This window comes from Colobus angolensis, unplaced genomic scaffold, assembly GCF_000951035.1.
Source record: "Colobus angolensis palliatus isolate OR3802 unplaced genomic scaffold, Cang.pa_1.0 Scaffold245, whole genome shotgun sequence".
Taxonomy (NCBI): Eukaryota; Metazoa; Chordata; class Mammalia; order Primates; family Cercopithecidae; genus Colobus; species Colobus angolensis.
In genome coordinates, this window is record NW_012115655.1 from 1068223 (window position 1) to 1074222 (window position 6000).

Here is a 6000-nt window from a genome sequence, read left to right on the forward strand (position 1 = left end):
AAAATGGCAATTCCCCTCAAATTAATCTACAGATTTAATGTAAGGTTTCCAAACCTTGGCATTATTGGCACTTAGGACAACTCTTTGTTATATGGAGCCATCCTGTGCATTATAAAATGTTTAGCATGGCTGGGCGCAGTGGTTCACGCCTGTAATCCCAGTACTTTGGGAGGCCGAGATGGGCAGATCACAAGGTCAGGAGATCGAGACCATCCTGGCTAACACGGTGAAACCCCATCTCTACTAAAAATACAAAAAAATTAGCCAGCAGTGGTGGCAGGCGCCTGTAGTCCCAGCTACTCGGGAGGCTGAGGCAGGAGAATGGCGTGAACCCAGGAGGCAGAGCTTGCAGCGAGCCAAGATCACGCCACTGCGCTCCAGCCTGGGCGACAGAGAGAGACTCCATCTCAAAAAAAAAAAAAAAAAACACTTAAAAAAATAAATTAAACCAAAGTACAATACCTGCAAACAGAAAATCATAAAACTGCTTAGGAAAATTAAACATTTAAATAAATGACATCCTATGTTTCTGGATTGGAGGACTCAATATTCTTAAAATGGCAATTCCCCTCAAATTAATCTACAGATTTAATGTAAGGTTTCCAAACCTTGGCATTATTGGCACTTAGGACAACTCTTTGTTATATGGAGCCATCCTGTGCATTATAAAATGTTTAGCATGGCTGGGCGCAGTGGCTCACGCCTGTAATCCCAGTACTTTGGGAGGCCGAGATGGGCAGATCACAAGGTCAGGAGATCGAGACCATCCTGGCTAACACGGTGAAACCCCATCTCTACTAAAAATACAAAAAAATTAGCCAGCAGTGGTGGCAGGCGCCTGTAGTCCCAGCTACTCGGGAGGCTGAGGCAGGAGAATGGCGTGAACCCAGGAGGCAGAGCTTGCAGCGAGCCAAGATCACGCCACTGCGCTCCAGCCTGGGCGACAGAGAAAGACTGTCTCAAAAAAAAATAGTAATAATAATAATGATAATCAAATGCAAATATCAAGGACCTAAAGTGATCAAAAATTTCATAAAACCACAAAGTTGGAGAACTGAAAGCACTGATGTGAAAACAGAAAGCTCCAGTAGCCAAGGCAGTTGCCACAGGTTTAAGACTTGACCTAGGCCGGGCGCGGTGGCTCAAGCCTGTAATCCCAGCACTTTGGGAGGCCGAGACGGGCGGATCACGAGGTCAGGAGATCGAGACCATCCTGGCTAACATGGTGAAACCCCATCTCTACTAAAAATACAAAAAAATTAGCCAGCAGTGGTGGCAGGCGCCTGTAGTCCCAGCTGCTCGGGAGGCTGAGGCAGGAGAATGGCGCAAACCAGGGAGGCGGAGCTTGCAGTGAGCTGAGATCTGGCCACTGCACTCCGGTCTGGGGGACGGAGCGAGACTCCGCCTCAAAAAAAAAAAAAAAAAAAAAAAGACTTGACCTAGAAATCCATGGAAAAGAAGGGAGCCCAGAAATAAACCTACATACACGGGCAATTGATTCTGACAAAGGTACCAAGATAATTAAGTGGGGAAAGGAGAGTCTTTTTAATGGATGGTATTGGAAAAATTGGGTATCTTTTTGTAAAAAAATTAAAAAGGAAGAACCTAGACCCTTACTTCACATACCACACATATAAATTCACTCGAATCGAACGAGAAACCTAAATTGAAGACCCATGAATATAAACTCAAAGAGAAAATCAGGACAGGCTCAGTGGCTCACACCTGGACTCCCAGCACTTTGGGGGACAAAGGCAAGAGGATGGCTACAGCCTAGCAATTCGAAACCAGTATGGCCAACACAGTGAGACCCCATCTCTACAAACTTATGAATTATCTATGTGTGGTGGCCTAAGCCTGTAGTCCCACCGACCAGGAGGCTGAGACAGGAAAATCACTTAAGCCTAGGAGGTCGAGGCTGCAGTGAGCCATGACTTCACCACTGCACTCCTGCCTGAGAGACGAGCAAGAGCCTGTCTCAAAAAAAACACCATGAATAAAATGAAAAGAGAAGCCACCAACCAGGAAAATGTAAATACAAAATAAATATCTAAGATTTGATCCAGAATATATTTTTCAATTTTTTATAATCCAATAAAAAGAAGACATATTCTAAGATAACACTTGAATTAATATCCTCAAGGATCTCTCAATATCAAGATTGGTGTTTTTTACTAACAGAGCAATTGAAGCAAACAGACCAGGTCCTCTGCTATCTCAAAATACTTTGAATAAAGTTATCCATAAAGCACTGATATGTCCTACCTCCCCATCAGGAGGAAGGCTGGCAGGTAACAGAAACATGGGATCCTGCTAACCACAGCTAATAGGCACAGAAGCCACCCTGTTCTAGTCACAGGCTAACAGTTTCAAAAGGAACCCATCTTTTTGGTGGATTGTCATTTTACAGATGACTTCTTCAAACTGAACACAATCAAAGTGCTCATCAAAATGGGGATATCATGCTGAACCAATTACTACTTAAACATGCAATTGGCAATGGGAAATAGGTTGCGATCTCTGAAGAGATAAGCCTCTACCAGAAAAGATTAAACAGTCATCAGAGAAGATCCTGCATATCGGAGCTTTAATAGCTAAATTGATTATTTGGATTTAGAACTTCAATTCCTTCCCAAGCAACTTTGGGAACTTGCCTTCAAAGGCACATCCTGGCATCGGTGTCTTTAGACCAATGGACAGACTCTTCCTAGGCCTGGTTAAAGAGGAAGACATTCTCCAAAGCAGTTACACAAATTTACTGGGATCTCTCACTCTGAAGTAAATGTACAAACCAAACAGACTCTCTGAGAGGAGATAGCAATGATGCATAAATTAGCTTTTAGGAAACATTTTTAAGTAACCACTTCCTCAGTCACTCTCCGTCTAGAGATAAATATAAAATCTTTCCTGAAATGAATGTCAACATTAACTTTCACTTATAGAATGGAACACACTTCAAGTTCTATAACCATTAAATGAAACCTACAGGAGGCCATGGATTTGGACTGAGCTGCTGCACTATCAACAGACCAAACCAAAACTAAGTCACTCGGGCGAAAGTTCCAGGCCACCAAACCAACACTAAGTTGTTTATCTGAGCTTCTGATAAATCAGGAGAAAGAGAGAACAGCCAAATCTCTAAACAGGCCAGTTTTAGCCTGCATGATGAGAAAGTCTCCTCTATTTTACCCTTACAAGGAAAGTAACCTGAAGTAACCTAATGTTAACCAACTGCATTTTGTATTATGCTGTTTCCTTGTTCCTGCTCGATACCTTATAAAAACTGACTGTTCTTCCATGCCCAGTGTAGATTTTTAGATAAGATGATGCCCAATTCATAAATTGCAAATAAAAGCCAATTAGATCATTTAACATCTCAAATTTATTTTGTTTTTTTTTTTTACAAATATCAAGGGTTACTTCCCTCTAGAAAAACCCACAGCTCATCAGCTCAAGCAAGTTAACGAACAAGGAACTGGCTACAGCTAGGAAACCTGATCCAGCTACCTAAATCCAGGGGAAGAGAGTTATACAGATTTCTCCCAGCTACGATAGGGTTGGTCTGAAGAACACACATCCACCCTTGAATAAAGACATAGCACTATTAAAAGTTAAGGGAAGAAACTAGGCCAGGGAGTGTTCAGAGTGAAAAATCAAAGGAAACAATTCTACTCCACCTGAATTCAGACTTCCCAAATTCTTCTGTCAGCTAGGTAGGGTATCAATACTTCACGTCATTATTTCCCCCCGGTAAGGACAGTCCACAGAAACTGCCAACCTATTCTCCCTTGCGGCTTAGTAGAGGAACAAGGAGGCCCAAAAACTGCCTGTATCCAGCTGAGCGAGGGCTGGGCAGTAAATCTCTCAGACATGAATGCTATGCAGAGCAGCCCCTTCACACACTCCTGATAGTAAGAAAACATTGCAAAGTTACGGTCTGCTAGGCTTTAAACTACTTTCAAAAACCACTGAAAATATATTCCCTACACACTCCTTCCAGATATGACAGAAGTAGAAGTATACTTTTATCTTCAGTGTTATTAGCTGGATTTCCTATTTCAGGTTTTTACCAAGTTCCACTCACCAAAAATTATTAGAAGGTGCAGGGTTTCCTGTTTTTAAAGCGGGAAATTTTGAAGAGGAAAAATGTACAGCTACATACGTATGAAATAGAAATGCAACCATCCTATGTGTAATCAGTTCTCTCTCCAAAATCAGATAAAATGGGGAACTATGTATTATCCTGACACTTTCAAAGAATGTATTATGAAGTTCCATTGTACTGTCTTTAGATATGCATGCTTATATTTTTTAAAATCACTATGGATATGTAAATTCATATGCCGTAAGACTGTCTTAAAGCCTAAAATTTTTAGTATATTCACAAAGTAGTGCAATCATCACCACTATCTAATTCTAGAACATTTTCATCATTCCAAAAAGAAATTTGTATCTATTAGTTCTCACTTTGTATTCTTCACCTCCAACCCTAGCCCCTGGCAACCGCTAATCTTTTTCTCTATAGATTTGCCTATTCTGGACATGTCATACAAATGGATTAGTACAATGTGTGCACTTTTGTGACTGGCTTCTTTAACTGAGCATAATGTTTTCGAGATTCATGCACGTTGCAGCATGTATCAGTACTTCCCTCATTCCTTTTACTGCCAAGTATTATTCCACTGAATGACTATTAAGATTGCACTTATCCAGTCATGAGTTAATGGACATTTGGGTTGTTTACAATTTTTAATAATTACGAATAATGCTGTAAATACACACAAATTTTTGTATGAACATGTTTCCAATCCTCTTGAGTATATATCTAGGAGATTTGCCGGTCATATCCTCTGTGTTTAACTATTAAATGAGGAATGGCCAAACTGTTTCTCAAAGCAGCTGCACCAGTTTGCAGTCGTATCAGCAACTTACAGATGTTCCAGTGGCTCCACATCCTCAGCAACACTTGTTACTGTTTATGTTTCTGATTAAAGCAATCCTAGTGGGCATGAAGTGCTATCTCATTGTGGTTTTGATTTACATTTCCCTAATGGCTAATGATATTAAGCATCTTTTCACATCCTTAGTGGCCATTTGTATATCTTCTTTGGATAAATGTCCATTCAGATCCTTGGCTCAATTATAAATTGGGTTGTTTTTTCATTAAGTTGCAGGAGTTCTGGATACAAGTCACAGTGTATTTTTAAGTTAAAGGAAAATCTGTTGATATAACAACTTCTCATATACTACATTAACTTTAAAAATATATTCAAGTTAGAATATATTTTTTATTAAGTACATCAAAATTTCACCTTAAATTTGAAAATTGCATAGAAATTTAAAGTGCTAGAGCAATCATTGTTTTTTCAAATAAATGAATTTGAAGCCAAAGAGTGGAGAGTGTGGGGATCCATTGGGTAGGACATTTGAGATCTATGCAGTGTAGAAACATTTGAATCCTGACTTGAATCGGAAAAAAAAGAAAAAAAAAAAGGCACAACTTGAACACTGCTGGATAGTTATTAACACTAACAAACTGTTAACAGTTAAGTCTAATAACAGAATTGTGGTTTTATTTAACAGTCCTTATCTTTTAGACATACATATTGAAATATTTACAAATGAAATGATTCGCTATCTGGGATTTGCTTCAAAATAAATAGGGGTTCAAAGATGAATGACATTTAGATAAATCAGGAATGAACTGATCATGTTAAAATGAGTTCATTACACAGTTCTCCTTTTACATGTATCTTACATACCCCATTAAAATTTTTAAAAAGCACTCACTCCAATGTCTCCTATGTATAAGAACACAGGCGGCTGGCAGCAACTAAATGGTATCAACTAAATTTTTATAAATTGAAAGAGTCATTAATTCTGTTATCTCAAAAGTAAAATCTCTGGAATGAACTGATCATGTTAAAATGAGTTCATTACACAGTTCTCCTTTTACATGTATCTTACATACCCCATTAAAATTTTTAAAAAGCACTCACT